The sequence below is a fragment of the Rattus norvegicus genome, chromosome 9, assembly GCF_021556685.1.
Source record: "Rattus norvegicus strain SHRSP/BbbUtx chromosome 9, alternate assembly SHRSP_T2T, whole genome shotgun sequence".
Taxonomy (NCBI): domain Eukaryota; kingdom Metazoa; phylum Chordata; class Mammalia; order Rodentia; family Muridae; genus Rattus; species Rattus norvegicus.
The window spans coordinates 126,607,301-126,627,724 of NC_141542.1; the positions used below are offsets into that span (position 1 = coordinate 126,607,301).

Here is a 20,424-nt window from a genome sequence, read left to right on the forward strand (position 1 = left end):
ATATGGACTGACCCTGGACTCTGACCTCATAGGTAGCAATGAATATCCTAGTAAGAGCACCAGTGGAAGGGGAAGCCCTGGGTCCTGCTAAGACTGAACCCCCAGTGAACTAGACTATGGGGGGAGGGCGGCAATGGGGGGAGGATGGGGAGGGGAACACCCATAAAGAAGGGGAGGGGGGAAGGGCTAGGGGGATGTTGGCCTGGAAACTGGGAAAGGGAATAATAATCAACATATAAATAAGAAATACTCAAGTTAATAAAGATGAAAAAAATTAAAAAAAAATAAGTGGATAGTATCCATAAAGTACAGGATATTCATGCCTCAATCCACAGACCTAGAGAAGCTAAGTAACCGGGTGGGCCCAAAGGAGGATGCTTGAATCTCACTCAGAAGCAGACTTAAAGTAGACACCAGAGGTAGATGGAGGGAAGGAACTGGATGGAAGACAGGATGGGAAGGAGAATGGGGGTGGGGATCAGGTGTGGGAAGAGTGGGTGGGAGAAGGCTTAGACATAGAACAGAAATCAGTGGGGGCATCTCTGGGAAGAGCTAGAGACCTGAGATGAGAGAGGCTCCTGGGATAGGGGTGACCCTAGCTGAAACTCCAAGCATCTGGGGACATGGAGACTGAAGTGGTCACCTCCTGTAGCCAGGGAGGACTTCTAGTGGAGGGAGGTGGCTACCAACCCTCCCACAAAATCTTTGACCCCAAATTTGTCCTGCGTATAAGAAGTGCAGAGACAAAGACGGAGCAGAAATTGAGGGAATCGACGGCTAATGACTGGCCCAACCAGAGACCCAACCCGTAGGAGAGAGACAACCCCTGACACTACTATACTGAACTGTACTGCACTGTACTGTACTGTACTGTACTCTACCCTGCTACTCTGTTATGCTTGCAGACAGGATCCAACCATAACTGTCTTCTGAGAAGCTTTATCTAGCAGCTGATGGAAACAGATGTAGAGACCCACAGCTAAACATTAGGTAGAGCTTGGGGAGTCTTGTGGAAGAGTAGGGCAGGGGACAAGGGAGGATTGGTCAAGGACATCTATAGAACCAACTAACTTGGGCTCATGGGGGTTCACAGAGAATAAACTACCTACCAAAGAGCATGCACTGGCTGGACCTAGGCCCCTACAATTGGAGAGGGGTCTGTCCCTGACTCTGTTGCCTGCCTTTGGATCTCCTTCCCTTAGCCGGGCTGCGTTGTCTGGCCTCAGTGGGAAAGAATGAGGTTAGTCTGACTGAGACTTGATTTCCCATTGAGGGGGTTTCCCCTTCTCTGAGGAGAAAGGAAGGGAGTAATGGGGGGAGGGACATGCGAAGGTGGGATTGAAAGGAGAGGAGGAAATAAACAAATTAAAAAAAAGAAAGGAGAGGAGGGAGGTGAGGCTGTCATTGGGATGTAAAGTGAATATATAAATAATAAAGAAATTAACATGAATTAATTTTTCCTATTTATTGGTTAATATCTACTCATATGGAGCCCTAACCTGTTTGATAAAAACTCCTGGGAGAAAAAGACTGTGATTCTAGTACTTCAGAGGCTTAGCAGGTGGCTCTCAGGGCTAAGGGCATCCTAGGCTATAGGACGAGCTCTGTCTCAAAAACAACACCCCCCCCCCAAAAAAAACCCAAAAAACCCCAGATAAGCAAAATGAAAGAAATGATGTAATGTACTCAATGACAAAGCAGAAAGTAGTGATTATGTGGTTAAATTGTTTCTCAAAAGTTACTAGAGATGGAAGTGTGCCAGCTCCATAGTGGAACTCTCGCCTTGCCTTTGTGAAGCCTTGGCACCAATCCATGGCACTAGAAAAAAAAGATGCAACTTTATTTTTGGTTTTGTGACATGGAATGTTGGGTGACTGGAGTTTACTCTGTCTACCACTAATTGGCCTGCAGAGATCGGCCCTTAGCATTTTCCTCATACAACCTACAGTGTATATACCTTAGTGTTTCCTGATGCCATAAGATACCTAATTTGGGTAAATTACTAAAACAACAGAAATGTATTGCTTTTGGAGACTGAGAGGTCCAAGATCAGGGTGCCAGCCACCTTGGAATCTTGTATGAATTACAGATGGTTGTGAGCCACCACGTGGTTGCTGGGAATTGAACTCAGGATCTCTGGAAGAGCAGTCAGTACTCTTAGTCGCTGAGCCATCTCTCCAGCCCAATGTGCACCTTTTAAAACCAGAGTTTCCCCTTTCTTAGGAGCCCAGTGTCTTCCTTCAGGTATACCAAGTCTCCTCTGCTTGGGCAATCTGAGTTTTCTTCTGTTCATATAAAACAACTTTCTTTCTTTCTTTCTTTCTTTCTTTCTTTCTTTCTTTCTTTCTTTCTTTCTCTCTCTCTCTCTCTCTCTCTCTCTCTCTTTCTTTCTTTCTTTCTTTCTTTCTTTCTTTCTTTCTTTCTTTCTTATGCTGAATACTGAGGACTTTCCCTCTTCCCCAAACAAATGAAAGCCCAGTTAATCTGTTCCTATAGCTAATGAGTTTACAATGGAATCTTGAAGGCAAGATTCTCTCTACAAAGAAATTTTTGAACAGACCATTTTTGAAGACCATTTTCTCCAAGTTAGAATACGCACTGTAGTTTAGCTCTTTCCCCTCATTATCTAAGCTGCCTCCTGACATTTCCAAGGCCCTATCTCAGCACCCTTTCTTCTAAATAGCTAATTTGTATCTTTTTCTACCCAATTTCCTAGGCAAACCTAGACACACCCCCTGTCAGATTCTCCCACTTACTTCCAAAGCTGACTAATACAATCTAAATCCTCTTTTATATTCATTGAAGAATTTCTGAAACCCTGCCACTTCCACATACTTTATGATTCAGTTGAATGAGTGTTTGACATGACTTGTGATCTTGTTCAGAATAAATGTCCTTCCTGCATGTGCTCAGCCATTCCTCCCTCCCTTCCCCCTTCCTCACCCTCCACAGATATTCTCAGGAGTGATTTTGCTGTCAAAATGGAGGTGTGTCTGAATTGTTGGAGGCTAGGAAGGAGGAGACTTTCTTAGATGGTTTCCAGTGTTTCTTGACGGGAACTCTGAAGAGAGAGTTGGTTAGTATAGAAGATACAGCAAGAGGCCCAGCTCTTCCTTTGAACATTCAACGTGGACACATGAGCACCAAAAACAAATCAGTGAAGAGTATATGTAGGCTTCTTTGGATTTTCAGGAAACGAGGCATTGCTTTTTCTTAACATCTCTTGATGGTTGTCATATCAACTACAGCCAAGGTAACAAAGTAAGAGAATGGATATGTCCACTTGTTCTGCAAACCATTTGACAGAATATGTAAACTTATTACATGGTATTGTAGATTTTAAGCATGCACAGTATGGCCACAAACTCTTTGCAGTCTTTTCAAAGAGGATTTAGAGTCTTTTCCATCTCCTTAATCTGAGCTGGCTTTGTGTCTTGCATTGGAAATGATGATGCAGATTTTCTGCAATGTCTTGATAGATCTCATAGTTTCCGCCTATTCCCAGTTGAATGGTTTTCTACTATACTTAGCATTGGAGCTTTCCAGTCAGAAATCCTATGTAGAAAAGGACAGAGTAACTCTAGCCAGTTACTTTGGTTATCACAAGTGAAGCCAAATGAACTGTGGCATTGCTTTGTGTGGACTGGAGAATGATCTAAGACATTCGAACAGTTCCAGATAAATCTGTTAAGCACGAAGCAAACAAAAGTAAAACAACAAGCAGCAAGCAGCAGGTGGATGGACACAGCAGATGGATCCCAACATCACCAAATCTGAACCAAGGGATGGAGTGGCCTGATAGAGATCAAAGAAATGACATCATCAAGATGTGGGGGCTGGAGAGATGGCTCAGTGGTGAGGAGCACTGACTGCTCTTCCAGAGATCTCGAGTTCAAATCCCAGCAACCACATGGTGGCTCACAGCCATCTGTAATGAAATCTGATGCCCTCTTCTAGTGTGTCTGAAGACAGCTACAGTGTACTTATATATAATGAATAAATAAATCTTAAAAAAAAGATGTATAACATCCATCAGAAATTAACCAGGGAGGCTGCATCGAGGTGGTCAGCTCGATTTCCTGATGGAGAGCTTTGTGCTTCCTGTTCCCATACAGGCATTTTTGTATTATAGGATTAACCACAGTTATGTCTGTTAAAAGTGGCTTATCTTCTAGTTGTTCTCAAGGACATCAGCTTCTTCTCTCTCTGTTACAGAGGCAAGGACCAGCCTGACCCAGGACAGCGATTTTTGGAGGGCACTTGACATAAACATTCATGAGGCTGAGACTGGGGAGGGCCTCCTTGCTCCGAGAATCCACTTCCAAGTCTAAAAGGAGAATTTGCCAGTGCCATGTATGTTACAGATATTTTGGAAGGTGGGAAGGTGGATTTGGTGGGAAATTCTGCAATTCCAGTGGCTTCTGTTTATTTAGTGTGAGGATATTATGTTATAGACCTGTAGAGGTAGAGGCTAAAGGTAAAGGGGGTTCAAAAGTGGGAAAGTAATTTAGTAGGATCACAGGATAGAGCCAGAGGTCTTGGAAGTTGGTGTTTTCACACTTAATGGGGCCTGTTAATCACATGCTTTTTGTCATTCGTAATTAGACTGAGTAGAGGAGTGGCAGAGATAGAAGGTTGAGTTTACTCACAATAGAGTCCGTGGGGTATAATAGACCAAGATAATTGAGCACTCACACAGGGGAGTGCTTGCAATAGACAATCACATACTGCAAGAATAAGAGCCCCTGAAGTGTATGTGTGGGTGCTGACACGAGGAGACTAGGAGTTTGGAGACAGTGGTCAGACAAGTGCACCCCAGTTAGATTTTTGAGGAAAGGTAGCCCAGGTGTCTTCCTTTGTATCAGATATTGGTAAGTTATGTGGGGGAAAATTACAATCAGAGAATTAGATTAGAACATACTGTATGTTTCTACCGGTGTCTTACCCTAAGATTCCATTGTCTACTCCCCATGATTCATCACAGAGGTAGCACGTAATTCAGACAGTAATGGGGGACAGGTTCAATTAGCACAAAATATTCAGGCAAACTTCTGCTAAAGGTTTCTCGCAACCCCTTAAGGTTAATTAGCCACTAATTACTTCCCTCATTTGTTTGTTACATTCTTTCTGGATGACTGCTGCACAGATCAGAACTTTTGGAGGAGGTATTGAGAGACAAAAGGGAACAAATCTGGAATCCTGGAACTACGGGCCAGCAGGCGAAACCATAAGTGGGAGGAGAGAAGGCTGGGTTTCTGCTCCTGCTCTAACCCTGTTGTGTAATATCATATTTACTGCTTTCCCTGTGGCTTGTTAAAAGTTCTGAGATCCTTCACAATTTGTGCTTCACTTGAATATTTGGCTAAAGCAGAGCCGGACCCAGAAGCCCTGAAGTAGAAGAGGAAGGACTGGATTCTTTTCATCTGTTCTCAGAACTGGGTGTAATAACAGCAGCCATGATGGTGTTTTGGAGAGCTATAAAAGCAAATACAACTTTCAAACGCCCCCGCAAAAGGTTTTTGTAATAGCAAAGACATTTCCTGTGCCAGAGTGACCACTCTTCCTGGTGCAGCTCAACCATCACTGAAGCCAGTTCTACCATCTCCTTCCTTCTCTTTCTATAGTCACTGGCCATGTGGCAGCCAAGGCAGCTCTTTAAAGGAACATGGTTTATACTTTGATTGTAACTCTCTTACTAGAGTGAGAATGAAATCCAGATCCCCCATTTTTCTCTCCAAGATCTGACTTGAACTGGCCCATATATACTTCCTTCTCTGATCCTGTTCTGAACACTTTGCTACTTCAGGCACCATCTACCAGATGCAGTGGCTTTTTGTTGTCCCAAAAGTATGTGAGAATCTTCACTGTCTCAGAACTTGGTACAGTGAAGTCCTGTGCACGGAAAGTGCTCTCCAATCCTCAGAAGACAGTTTGGTTACTGTGAGAATTTCCTCTTCTTTCCATACCCTTTTTTCCTGTTGTTACCATTATTGTTGCAGTTTTTCTTCTTCTTGTTCCGCTTTGAACTGGACAAGAGGATGTGTACTTAATTTTTAAAAGAATCATTAGCTAGTATATCTTCTGTGCCTAAGACGAAACTTAGTACATGCCTAGCAAACCCTGCTAATGGAGAACAGAGAGACCTCCAAGGTAGATTGTGTGGATGAAAGTTTAATCTGGAATGAACTGAGGAGGGCCTGAGGCTGAGCTGCTGTACTCCAAATTGCTGATCCGATTTCCCACACCTTGAACTAGAACACAGGCATTTTCAAGTCTTGTAAAATGTGTAGCCTCCAAGATTCCCTACTCGAAATGCAAATAGTCCCTTGAATTTATTTCTCAAAGAAAGATACAGAATACGTGGATCAGCTTGGTATCAGAGGCGGTGAACGATACAACAGAGCCAAAGGCCCACCCGGGAGAGGAAACCCAGGAAGGGAGAAAGGTCTGCAAAGGCCATGGCAGGAGAATAACAGCGGTTCTGTTTACAATGGGAGCATTTCTGCTTCCCAGGCCACAAAGAGTGGCACTGTTGACCATCGAGGATGCACATTTCCAGGTATCAGACAGTTCCTTTACTTTACGAAAGAAGATTCTTGATATTTTTGATTACAGAGAAGTTGGGGAGAAAGAGAGTGGTGTGCGTGCTGAAAAAGAAAGGAAATGTGCAGAGGTAAGTCCTGCAGTGTGTGCGTCGCTGGGAGAGATTTGGTATCTATAGTGTTGTGGTTACTATGGTGACAATGTATTTTTAATGACATCATTAAATGGTGGTATAGCTTCTTGTAACTAAGGGAGCTGTGCAGAACAGCTGTGCTGTTTGGCCTTGGCCTGTCTTTTCTGCAGGATGGTTTTTTAATGACTCCAAAATAAAAGTGCTGGATAGTGGAGCACTGTTTTGCTATATAACCTATGTATATTTTAGATATAGCCAGGGCTTTAGAGAATGTCAGTTCTCTCCATTTCAGTGCACACATGCACATAGATATGTATGTAGATAAAAACGTACACATGGGTATACTTTATAGACGAAGAGCTAGATAGAGAGATAGAGGCAAACTAAGTAGTTTTAAGCTCCTCCTTTAGCTACTGGAGAGTTAGGACAAGCTCTTGGGGATCCTGACCCCAAACCAATTTTTTTTCTACCATTGCCTGCTGCCTGTCCTAAATATAGTATGACACAGCACACATTGTGTGTGTCTTTCATACACCAACATTGGTAAGCAGCCATGGTAGGACATACTTATAGTCCCAGCACTTGGAAGGCAGAGGCAGGCAGATCGCTGTGTTTGATATCAACTTCATCTATGAGAGTTCCAGGACAGCCAAGACTGTCTCCAAAGAAAAAAAGTTGGTAAGTAGTTGCCATGAATGCATCCTGGGCTAGACCACAGAGGAAATATCCATTAACACATGGTATCATTGGTAAGAGTCAGAGATGGATTTTAAGTGAGCTATGAGCCCTTTAAAAATTTCACAAATGTGTTTTCATGCACACATAGTTTGCTTTTTCTTTTCTCCCCACAATGGCCCTTTCCTCACTTTTCTTCTGGGATCACAGGTGTGTGTATTCAAGTGTATTCTTTAGAGAGTCATCAATGGATCTCTGACTTCACCCCGATAAATGATGACCATGGTTCTTTCCTCATTTGTGAACAGATATCATAACTTCAGGGGAAAAGTAAATGCTATCTTGAGAAAAATGCCTAAGATACCATGAAGGTTAACGTCCTTGACTATAAAGCACATATAAACCTACAGAAAATGAGGATGAAGGGAATGAAGGGATTTTTGGAGCAGGAAGTACAAATGCTAACGATAATGAGCACTACTTATTCTCACTCATCGCTAACAAAATGAAATCAATTCAGAGTCACCAATGCTCATGTAAGGCTAGCACAGTCATGGACGCAGAGGCCAGACAGGAGGAGTTCCTGCGACTTCACGACGAGTTAAGTTTGGATAAAAAGTTTGGCAATTAAATTAATCATATAGATTTAAGAGCCTTTAAAATGTCCACAAACTCACAGAGATCTACCTGCCTCTGCCTCCAGAGTGCTAGGATTAAAGGTGTGTGCCACCAACACATGGAATTTTTTAAATGATACAGTAAGATGTAATAAATAACCAACATTATTAAAACTAGAATTACTTGACCCTGCAGTAATTTTTGGGCCTATATTCTTTATTTGTTAGTAATTTTCCAAAAATTGGATGTCTCTTTGCTCAATGAGCTGACTTACTTGAGAGTCCTTAAAACAGAGGAAAGATTTAGGAGAGGATTTAAAAGGAAAAATAATTCCTGGAAGCTAGAGTAGCAAGACACCAAGGAAGGTACGGAACAAGAAATTTTGGCATATCCCAGCAACACACAGGGATATCCAGGGCCCAAGAGAGTGATTTTTTTTTTTTTTTTTTTTAAGGAGGAAAGCAGCACATTGAGCTAACAAAACAAGGATAACGGAGGGATGAATGCCAGATAGGAAAAGCTTGAAAACATGGGTTTCAGAGGACTCTGGGGATGGGGAGACATAAGAAGCAACACAGAAAAGGAGCTGGCAGGGAGATTTTTCTTCAGAGGAAAACAGGCCAGGATGAATCACAGGCCACAGCCCAAAGTGGACTTATTTATTTACTCAAGTCTGAGAAAACAGCTTACGGTTATTTAGTGAATCCCACTGCTGGGAAATTACACATAGACACCATTCAGCTTGATAAATGGTTTTGCTCTGAGACTCCACATTAGAGCACTGCCTTTATCAGGATTTTAAAAATTAATCGATGTTTTTGTAGAGTCGTTTGTTTTCTAGAAAAATTTCACAGAAACTATGCAGTTGCCACAGGCTTCCTTTTTGCTTAGTTGTCTCCCTCCGTAGCAATTGCATTTCTGTGGTACATTGTTACAACTGGCGAGCCAGAACTTATGAAAGTAACTTTTATTTGCCTGATGTAATTGTCATCTCCAGGCTTACTGCCTCCTAAACCTTTGTTTGCTAGCCCAAGACTAATCCTGGAAGATACAAGCATATCTAGGTCTAGCGTGTTTTCAGTCTCTGAGACCTATTGCTGAATATGTTACCCTTTCTTGTCCTTTCTGTAATCTGTTGGCTGGTCCACACAGCTGTTCTAGCTCAAACTCCTCTCCAAGCTGCCTGATTCAAATTGGCTTCTCTCAGCTTTTGACTTAGTTGCTCTGCCTGGACTCATATTAACTTTGACAATATGTTCTAATCTTGTTCCTTCTCATTTCTGGCTCGTTCTGTCTATACCCATGTCTATCTTGTTCTCTCTCTTCAACCTGTCTCTGAATAACTGTCCCAGTAAAACTGCCTCCTCTCCCTCTGAGCTGCTCCCTTATGTTGCCTCTCTGATCTCATGACAGTTGGAAATATCCTATTCTGTCAAACATTTCTTTGATTTGTCACTTTGTCTACCTCTCAAATATACCTTCTACAAACTAACTTTACCTAAATTGTTTGGCATTGAAGTTGTGTATTAAAGACATGTCTGGGGGTTGGGGATTTAGCTCAGCGGTAGAACGCTTGCCTAGGAAGCGCAAGGCCCTGGGTTCTGTTCCCAGCTCCGAAAAAAAGAACAACAACAACAAAAAAGACATGTCTGCATTCTATCCAGATCTTGGGGGATAGAAGGTCTTTGGATGTGATCGGAGCAGCCATGTTGCTGGATTGAAATTCCTCCACAAGTACTGATAAAGTATTCTTCTTTTAAAGTTATTTATTGTAATTCCACATGTGTGTGGGTTTGCTATGGCACTGATGAGGACATCTTTTGAGAGCCAGTCTTTTTTGATTCTCTTCTTTCTTCTTCAGATCTATTTCAGGGAAACAGTCTTTTGCAGCAAGCACCATTACCTGCTAAGCCATCTTGCTGGCCCAATATTGATGTATTATTATTAATTAAGTCTCTATGGTTTAGTCTTTCACTGTGTTTTATAAATTTTGTCAAATGTATGACACATGTCTTCTGTTACAGTTCCACAAAATTCTTCCACTGTTATAAAACACCCCGCTTTTATGTATTTATCCATCTCATCACCTCAGCCTGTGACAGCCAAGGATCGTTTTGCTCTTTCTCTACTTAGTTTTGCCTTCCCAGAATTCTATCCAGGAGTATGATCGTAATTATATACCATGAGTCCTTTTCAGCCTGACTTCTTTCACTTAGTGCTTGAAGGGTCTTCCACTTCTTATCAGGACTTGACATTTTGTTTCTTCTTGCTGCTCACTAAAGTCCCATTTTTCACTTCCAGCAGTAAAGAGAAAAGTTGCTTCATGTTGGTAGTTTCAGTATTTGGAGTTTTGCATTCTCTTAGAAACATGTTGTGGCACCTTAAGATTGCTCTAATTTGAGTTTTCTTAATGATGCTCAATGCAGGGCAATTTTTCATGGGTTTACACCTGTTCTGGTCTCTTGCCTATCTGAAATGCTGCAACATTTTATTTCAATAAACAGTTTTTCATTGGTTTACAGGTATTCAGCTTTTTTTTTTTTGCCCTTCTGAAACACTTGCAACATTGTATTATTTATGCTGTATTTTAGGAATTCCCAATGTGTTTTAGACACAACACTTTCTATCAATTATTAATTTCACAAGAGTTTCTCCTTGTGTGTGGGGTACTCTTTCTTGGATTATAAATGTCCCCCAGAGTCTATGTGTGGTTATGCCGCTGGGATGAGGTGGAGCCTTCACATAGAAGGGCCTATCAGAAGGAAGTTAGCTTTTGAAAAGGGTCTTAAGGCTTCAGTCCCTTGCCTCTCTCTGCTTCTCAGCTGTTGTGAAGTGAGTGGTTCTTATCTACTAGGCATTTTCTACTGTGATGTTGTCTCACACTAACCCCTAAATGGCAACCAATCAACTGCTGGCTGAGACCTTTGAAACCATAAGCCAAATTAAATATTTCTTTCTCAGATTGAAACTTGATTATCTCATGCATTTTGTCACAACAGAAAGAACTCTCGAAACAGCAGATTTGTGGAGAAGTTTGTAATTTCAACAAAGTCCATTTGATTTTTTTTCATTGTACTTTCGTTGTACTAAAAATTGTTGGGGGATTGGTCTGATGATGTTATATGTTCAAATGCTAAATACTGGCTACTAAGAAATGGTTGAGGTCCCAATGAGTACATTTTCACATACACCAAATGTGCAAACTTTTGCCAATTTCTCGACTGGTTAAATAAAAGTGGCTGACAGCCAATTTCTTGGGTGAATATATATAGACAGGGCTTCAGTTACTGGGCCCTGGGACACATGTAGGGACCATGAAGCTGGGGAGAGGGAGAGGGAGAAGGGAGGGGAAGGGAAAGGAAGAGGGAGGAAGGATGTAGAATCAGGAACCAGGAATTGTCCTGATGTAGCGAATCCAACACAGATAGAGTGGCTATTGGCAAGAAACTAGGGGAACACAGCTGGGAAACAGGCAGTCTAGCATAGTTTAGGGGCAACTGACCAGTAATTATGCTAAATCTGATGAAAGAAACAGGCCTCTGTCTCGATTATTGGGGGCCTGGCCAGGTCATAATAAGAACTAATAGAATTATTAAATATCCTACAAAAACAAATTTTTTCATTGATAAATTTCAGCTTATCCTGTTTTTCTCTTATACTTTATTCTAGAAGTCATACAAGTTATAGTTAAAATAAAATACAGAATTTTGCTGTGCAGTTTAGGGTAGTCTGGCACTCATTAATTGATTCAGGCTGACTTCAGTGTATGAAGGGTTTGAGTTAATTTTGTTTAGCATAAAGTCTGTGTGTAGATTTTTTTCATGTGAATGTCCTATTGTTCTATTCCTTGAAAACCACTATTGTCTTGAATGAATTAACTTTACTCTTGTCAAACGTTAGTTGACTCTTTTGGGATTAATGAATTAGAGAGGGCTTAATGGGACTCATTTTCTAGCTGAGGAGCTAGTGGAAGTTCAGTGGCTGCTGGGGAGGTGGAGTAATTTTTCCTCAGGGGTGTGGCCACTGTGGCCACTAATAAGTTGTCCATACCCTAGTGAATGACTCCTCGTGTGTGTGTGCTATGAGCAACACCAATTGGACTCAGCAAGTTATAAAACTAAAAGAAAAAAGACATGAAGTTAGGAGGTGGTTATGATAGGGCATTTGAGGTCAGAGTAGGAGAGGAGAACTGGGGTAGATATGATCAAGATACACTGTATACATTTGTTTTCAAAATAGTCAATAAATAAAAGTGTTAGTTGATTTTATTTGTGTAGGTCTATGCATAAGCTCCCTATCCTGCTCCACCCATCCACCTGTCTGTCTGTCTGTCTGTCCACCCACCCATCCATCTTCTATATCTATCTCTATCTATCTATCTATCTATCTATCTATCTATCTATCTATCTATCTATCTATCTTATATCTATCCATCCACCCACCCACCCATCCATCTTCTATATCTATCTATCTATCTATCTATCTATCTATCTATCTATCTATCTATCTATCTATCTATCTATCTATCTATCTATCTATCTATCTTTAATTTTAAGCAGGTTTCCATGGATCCCAAACTAGCTTCAAATTTGCTATATGGCCAGGACTGGCCTTGAACTCCTGATCCTCTTGCCTCTACCTCACAAGTGCTGGGATAGCACTACCACATCTCGCCTGGTTATATTTTCAGCAAAAATATCCGTACTGTCTTTTTTTTTTTTTATTAACTTGAGTATTTCTTATATACATTTCAAGTGTTATTCCCTTTCCCGGTTTCCGGGCAAACATCCTCCTCCCCCTCCCCTTCCTTATGGGTGTCCCCCTCCCAACCCTCCCCCCATTGCCGCCCTCCCCCCATAGTCTAGTTCACTGGGGGTTCAGTCTTAGCAGGACCCAGGGCTTCCCCTTCCACTGGTGCTCTTACTAGGATATTCATTGCTACCTATGGGGTCAGAGTCCAGGGTCAGTCCATGTATAGTATTTAGGTAGTGGCTTAGTCCCTGGAAGCTCTGGTTGCTTGACATTGTTGTACTTTTGGGGTCTCGAGCCCCTTCAAGCTCTTCCAGTTCTTTCTCTGATTCCTTCAACGGGGGGACCTATTCTCAGTTCAGTGGTTTGCTGCTGGCATTCGCCTCTGTATTTGCTGTATTCTGGCTGTGTCTCTCAGGAGCGATCTACATCCGGCTCCTGTCGGTCTGCACTTCTTTGCTTCATCCATCTTGTCCAATTGGGTGGCTGTATATGTATGGGCCACCTGTGGGGCAGGCTTTGAATGGGTGTTCCTTCAGTCTCTGTTTTAATCTTTGCCTCTCCCTTCCCAGCCAAGGGTATTCTTTTTCCTCATTTAAAGAAGGAGTGAAGCATTCACATTTTGATCATCCGTCTTGAGTTTCGTTTTGAACCCCATTTTTTAATAGGGTTATTTGTTTCCCTGTGGTCTAACTTCTTGAGTTCTTTGTATATTTTGAATATAAGGCCTCTATCTGTTGTAGGATTGGTAAAGATCTTTTCCCAATCTGTTGGTTGCCGTTTTGTCCTAACCACAGTGTCCTTTGCCTTACAGAAGCTTTGCAGTTTTATGAGATCCCATTTGTCGATTCTTGATCTTAGAGCGTAAGCCATTGGTGTTTTGTTCAGGAAATTTTTTCCAGTGCCCATGTGTTCCAGATGCTTCCCTAGTTTTTCTTCTATTAGTTTGAGTGTGTCTGGTTTGATGTGGAGGTCCTTGATCCACTTGGACTTAAGCTTTGTACAGGGTGATAAGCATGGATCGATCTGCATTCTTCTACATGTTGCCCTCCAGTTGAACCAGCACCATTTGCTGAAAATGCTATCTGTTTTGCATTGGATGGTTTTGGCTCCTTTGTCAAAAATCAAGTGACCATAGGTGTGTGGGTTCATTTCTGGGTCTTCAATTCTATTCCATTGGTCTATCTGTCTGTCTCTGTACCAATACCATGCAGTTTTTATCACTATTGCTCTGTAATACTGCTTGAGTTCAGGGATAGTGATTCCCCCTGAAGTCCTTTTATTGTTGAGGATAGCTTTAGCTATCCTGGGTTTTTTGTTATTCCAGATGACTTTGCAAATTGTTCTGTCTAACTCTTTGAAGAATTGGATTGGTATTTTGATGGGGATTGCATTGAATCTGTAGATTGCTTTTGGTAAAATGGCCATTTTTACTAAATTAATCCTGCCAATCCATGAGCATGGGAGATCTTTCCATCTTCTGAGGTCTTCTTCAATTTCTTTCCTCAGTGTCTTGAAGTTCTTATTGTACAGATCTTTTACTTGCTTGGTTAAAGTCACACCGAGGTACTTTATATTATTTGGGTCTATTACGAAGGGTGTCGTTTCCCTAATTTCTTTCTCGGCTTGTTTCTCTTTTGTATAGAGGAAGGCAACTGATTTATTTGAGTTAATTTTATACCCAGCCACTTTGCTGAAGGTGTTTATCAGCTTTAGTAGTTCTCTGGTGGAACTTTTGGGATCACTTAAATATACTATCATGTCATCTGCAAATAGTGATATTTTGACCTCTTCTTTTCCGATCTGTATCCCCTTGATCTCCTTTTGTTGTTTGATTGCTCTGGCTAGAACTTCAAGAACTATATTGAATAAGTAGGGAGAGAGTGGGCAGCCTTGTCTAGTCCCTGATTTTAGTGGGATTGCTTCAAGTTTCTCTCCATTTAGTTTAATGTTAGCAACTGGTTTGCTGTATATGGCTTTTACTATGTTTAGGTATGGGCCTTGAATTCCTATTCTTTCCAGGACTTTTATCATGAAGGGGTGTTGAATTTTGTCAAATGCTTTCTCAGCATCTAATGAAATAATCATGTGGTTCTGTTCTTTCAGTTTGTTTATATAATGGATCACGTTGATGGTTTTCCGTATATTAAACTATCCCTGCATGCCTGGGATGAAGCCTACTTGATCATGGTGGATGATTGTTTTGATGTGCTCTTGAATTCGGTTTGCCAGAATTTTATTGAGTATTTTTGCATCGATATTCATAAGGGAAATTGGTCTGAAGTTCTCTTTCTTTGTTGTGTCTTTGTGTGGTTTAGGTATAAGAGTAATTGTGGCTTCATAGAAGGAATTCGGTAGTGCTCCATCTGTTTCAATTTTGCGGAATAGTTTGGATAATATTGGTATGAAGTCTTCTATGAAGGTTTGATAGAATTCTGCACTAAACCCGTCTGGACCTGGGCTCTTTTTGGTTGGGAGACCTTTAATGACTGCTTCTATTTCCTTAGGAGTTATGGGGTTGTTTAACTGGTTTATCTGTTCCTGATTTAACTTCGATACCTGGTATCTGTCTAGGAAATTGTCCATTTCCTGCAGATTTTCAAGTTTTGTTGAATATAGGTTTTTATAGTAAGATCTGATGATTTTTTGAATTTCCTCTGAATCTGTAGTTATGTCTCCCTTTTCATTTCTGATTTTGTTAATTTGTACGCACTCTCTGTGTCCTCTCGTTAGTCTGGCTAAGGGTTTATCTATCTTGTTGATTTTCTCAAAGAACCAACTTTTGGTTCTGTTGATTCTTTCTATGGTCCTTTTTGTTTCTACTTGGTTGATTTCAGCTCTGAGTTTGATTATTTCCTGCCTTCTACTCCTCCTGGGTGTATTTGCTTCTTTTTGTTCTAGAGCTTTTAGGTGGGGCTGTCAAGCTGCTGACATATGCTCTTTCCTGTTTCTTTCTGCAGGCACTCAGCGCTATGAGTTTTCCTCTTAGCACAGCTTTCATTGTGTCCCATAAGTTTGGGTATGTTGTATCTTCATTTTCATTAAATTCTAAAAAGTTTTTAATTTCTTTCTTTATTTCTTCCTTGACCAGGTTATCATTGAGTAGAGCATTGTTCAATTTCCACGTATATGTGGGCATTCTTCCCTTATTGTTATTGAAGACCAGTTTTAGGCCGTGGTGGTCCGATAGCACGCATGGGATTATTTCTATCTTTCTGTACCTGTTGAGGCCCGTTTTTTGACCAATTATATGGTCAATTTTGGAGAAAGTACCATGAGGAGCTGAGAAGAAGGTATATCCTTTTGCTTTAGGATAGAATGTTCTATAAATATCCGTTAAGTCCATTTGGCTCATGACTTCTCTTAGTCTGTCGACATCACTGTTTAATTTCTGTTTCCATGATCTGTCCATTGATGAGAGTGGTGTGTTGAAATCTCCTACTATTATTGTGTGAGGTGCAATGTGTGCTTTGAGCTTTAGTAAGTTTTCTTTTACGTATGTAGGTGCCCTTGTATTTGGGGCATAGATATTTAGGATTGATAGTTCATCTTGGTGGATTTTTCCTTTGATGAATATGAAGTGTCCTTCCTTATCTTTTTTGATGACTTTTAGTTGGAAATTGATTTTATTTGATATTAGAATGGCTACTCCAGCTTGCTTCTTCTGACCATTTGCTTGGAAAGTTGTTTTCCAGCCTTTCACTCTGAGGTAGTGTCTGTCTTTGTCTCTGAGGTGTGTTTCCTGTAGGCAGCAGAATGCAGGGTCCTCGTTGTGTATCCAGTTTGTTAATCTATGTCTTTTTATTGGGGAGTTGAGGCCATTGATATTGAGAGATATTAAGGAATAGTGATTATTGCTTCCCGTTATATTCATATTTGGATGTGAGGTTATGTTTGTGTGCTTTCATTCTCTTTGTTTTGTTTCCAAGACGATTAGTTTCTTGCTTCTTCTAGGGTATAGCTTGCCTCCTTATGTTGGGCTTTACCATTTATTATCCTTTGTAGTGCTGGATTTGTGGAAAGATATTGTGTAAATTTGGTTTTGTCATGGAATATCTTGGTTTCTCCATCAATGTTAATTGAGAGTTTTGCTGGATACAGTAACCTGGGCTGGCATTTGTGTTCTCTTAGGGTCTGTATAACATCAGTCCAGGATCTTCTGGCCTTCATAGTTTCTGGCGAGAAGTCTGGTGTGATTCTGATAGGTCTCCCTTTATATGTTACTTGACCTTTTTCCCTTACTGCTTTTAATATTCTTTCTTTATTTTGTGCGTTTGGTGTTTTGACAATTATGTGACGGGAGGTGTTTCTTTTTTGGTCCAATCTATTTGGAGTTCTGTAGGCTTCTTGTATGTCTATGGGTATCTCTTTTTTTAGGTTAGGGAAGTTTTCTTCTATGATTTTGTTGAAGATATTTACTGGTCCTTTGAGCTGGGAGTCTTCACTCTCTTCTATACCTATTATCCTTAGGTTTGATCTTCTCATTGAGTCCTGGATTTCCTGTATGTTTTGGACCAGTAGCTTTTTCCGCTTTACATTATCTTTGACAGTTGAGTCAATGATTTCTATGGAATCTTCTGCTCCTGAGATTCTCTCTTCCATCTCTTGTATTCTGTTGGTGAAGCTTGTATCTACAGCTTCTTGTCTCTTCTTTTGGTTTTCTATATCCAGGGTTGTCTCCATGTGTTCTTTCTTGATTGCTTCTATTTCCATTTTTAATTCCTTCAACTGTTTGATTGTGTTTTCCTGGAATTCTTTCAGGGATTTTTGTGTCTCCTCTCTATGGGCTTCTACTTGTTTATTTATGTTTTCCTGGAATTCTTTCAGGGATTTTTGTGTCTCCTCTCTATGGGCTTCTACTTGTTTATTTATGTTTTCCTGGAATTCTTTCAGGGATTTTTGCGATTCTTTCAGGCATTTTTGCGATTCCTCTCTGTAGGCTTCTACTTGTTCTCTAAGGGAGTTCTTCACGTCTTTCTTGAAGTCCTCCAGCATCATGATCAAAAATGATTTTGGAACTAGATCTTGCTTTTCTGGTGTGTTTGGATATTCCATGTTTGTTTTGATGGGAGAATTGGGCTCCGATGGTGCCATGTAGTCTTGGTTTCTGTTGCTTGGGTTCCTGCGCTTGCCTCTCGCCATCAGATTATCTCTAGTGTTACTTTGTTCTGCTATTTCTGACAGTGGCTAGACTGTCCTATAAGCCTGTGTGTCAGGAGTGCTATAGACCTGTTTTCCTCTCTTTCTGTCAGTTATGGGGACAGAGTGTTCTGCTTTCCGGCGTGTGGTTTTTCCTCTCTACAGGTCTTCAGCTGTTCCTGTGGGCCTGTGTCTTGAGTTCACTAGGCAGCTTTCTTGCAGCAGAAAAGTTGGTCTTACCTGTGGTCCCAAGGCTCAAGTTCGCTCGTGGGGTGCTACCCACGGGCTCTCTGCAGCGGCAGCAACCAGGAAGACCTGTGCAGCCGTTTCCGGGAGCTTCAGTGAACCAGGGTTCCAGATGGTCTTTGGCTTTTTCCTCTGGCGTCCGAGATGTGTGTGCAGAGAGCAGTCTCTTCTGGTTTCCCAGGCTTGTCTGCCTCTCTGAAGGTTCAGCTCTCCCTCCCACGGGATTTGGGTGCAGAGAACTGTTTATCCGGTCTGTTTCCTTCTGGTTCTCGTGGTGTCTCAGGCACAGGGGTCCTGCCGCTCCTGGGCCCTCCCCCACGGGAGCCCAGAGGCCTTATACAGTTTCCTCTTGGGCCAGGGATGTGGGCAGGGGTGAGCAGTGTTGGTGGTCTCTTCCGCTCTGCAGCCTCAGGAGTGCCCACCTGACCAGGCGGTTGGGTCTCTCTCTCACAGGGTCTGGGGGCAGAGAGCTGCTGCGGGCCGGGATCCGCGGGTGTGGGACTTCTGGTAAACACAGAAAGTGCCGGGTTCTACAGGAATTCTGCTTCCGTGTGTCCCAAGCTCACCAGGCAGCTTTCTTGCAGCAGAAAAGTTGGTCTTACCTGTGGTCCCGGGGCTCAAGTTCGCTCGTGGGGTGCTGCCCACGGGCTCTCTGCAGCAGCAGCAACCAGGAAGACCCCGTACTGTCTTAATCATCATCGCCTATTCTCTGTCTCTGTTTCTTAGCCTATATATATATATTTTTTTTGGTTCTTTCTTTGGAGCTGGGGACCGAACCCAGGGCCTTGCGCTTCCTAGGCAAGCGCTCTACCCCAGCCCCTATTTTTTTACTCTCTCCTCTTCATGGTGTGGAAGCTGGAGGACAGCCTCTGGAGTCAGTCTTTGACTTCCAAAATATTTGAAACAGTTTCCTTTTTGTTGTTTGCTCTTGCTAGTCCAGGAATTTCTGTGTATTCTCTCATCTCACTGCAGGGGTACTGGGATTACATGTGTGTACTCCTGGGTCCAGTTTATGTGGGCTCTGGGGAACCAAACTCAAGTCCAGCTCTATGTAGATTCTGGGGGCCCAAACCCAAGTCCTGGTGTTTCTGCTTCAAGCACTATATTTACTCAGCCATCTCTCCAGTTCATGTCTGGGCTTTTTGAGGCAGGTCTTTCTGAGCAGCCCAGACAGGCTGTGAACTCATCATGTAGTCCAATTGGCCACAAAACCATAATCCTACTTCAGCCTATCAGGGCTGGGATGGTAGTTATGTGACATCGTGCCCATCTTATTCGCATATTAATACCAGATAGTATTGACCCACCACCATTATTTTCCTTCCATGTTATGTTGACTATTCTGGATATTTTCCCTTTTCATCTAAATTTTATTATTTATTAGCCAGTTTTTCTGAAGAGAAAAAGCAAATATCAGAACCACAATTAGAAAAGAAAGAGATTTTGGAATTATCAGAATGGGAATTTAAAACAATGAGGAGTGCCAGATACAGTGTTACATTGCTGTAGTCCCAGCTCCTTGAGAGGCTGAGGTGGGAATATATTGAATCCATGGTATTAAGATCAATGATTGAGCTAGGATTTCATGGAGAGGTGAAACACTAAGACCAAAAAACATGTTTGGGAGGAAAGGGTTTATTTGGCTTACACTTACACGTCACTGTTCATCTAATCAAAGGAAGTCAGGACAGGAACTCAGGCAGGGCTGGAACTTGGAGGCAGGAGCTGATGCAGACATGGGCCATGGAGGAGCGCTGCTTATTGGCTTGCTCATCATGACTTGCTCAACCTGCTTTCTTATAGAACCAGGACCAGCAGCCCAGGGATGGCATCACCCATAAAGGGCTGGGCCCTTCCACATCAATTATCAGTTAAGAAAATGCCCTACAGGCTTGCCCACAGACTAATCTTATGGAGGCATTTTCTCAATGGAGGTTCCCTCCCCTCAGAAGACTTTAGCTTGTGTCAAGTTGACATAAAACTATCCAGCATAGCTATTATGAACAACATGGTGAAATATCTTCTCAAAAAGAAAAAATAAAAGGTAACTAGGAGGTCTAAAAGAAAAGAAAATACTATGACATACATGAGCATGTATATGATATGACAAGAAATATGGATGTTCTGAGAAAAGCTGTTCCCTTTAACACAAAAAATGCCCAACAGGAGACTGGACATGGCCAAGGAAAGACTCAGTGAGCTTGAAAACATATTAATAAAACCTTTCTAGATTGAAAAGGAAAAACATCAGCTGGGGAGATGGCTCTGTGAGTGGGAGCACTGCTCTTCGGGCATGGGGACCTGAGTGTGAGGCTCTGGCA

General features: G+C 41.8%; 1 protein-coding gene across 4 annotated transcripts in view; it reads left to right on the plus strand.

Annotated features, from left to right (window-relative positions):
- The window catches only part of Mettl4 (methyltransferase 4, N6-adenosine), a 122,443-nt gene that overhangs the window by 70,474 nt on the left and 31,545 nt on the right, over nucleotides 1-20,424 (plus strand). Inside the window, exons 10-11 of one of the 4 annotated variants that reach the window (XR_015628693.1) lie at nucleotides 4,216-4,353; nucleotides 5,147-5,905. The exons of the other annotated variants lie outside the window; for them this stretch is intronic. The gene's annotated coding sequence lies outside the window, so the exon portion shown is untranslated. Of the gene's footprint in view, nucleotides 1-4,215; nucleotides 4,354-5,146; nucleotides 5,906-20,424 lie in introns of those variants that run through there. 4 annotated transcript variants of the gene reach the window in all.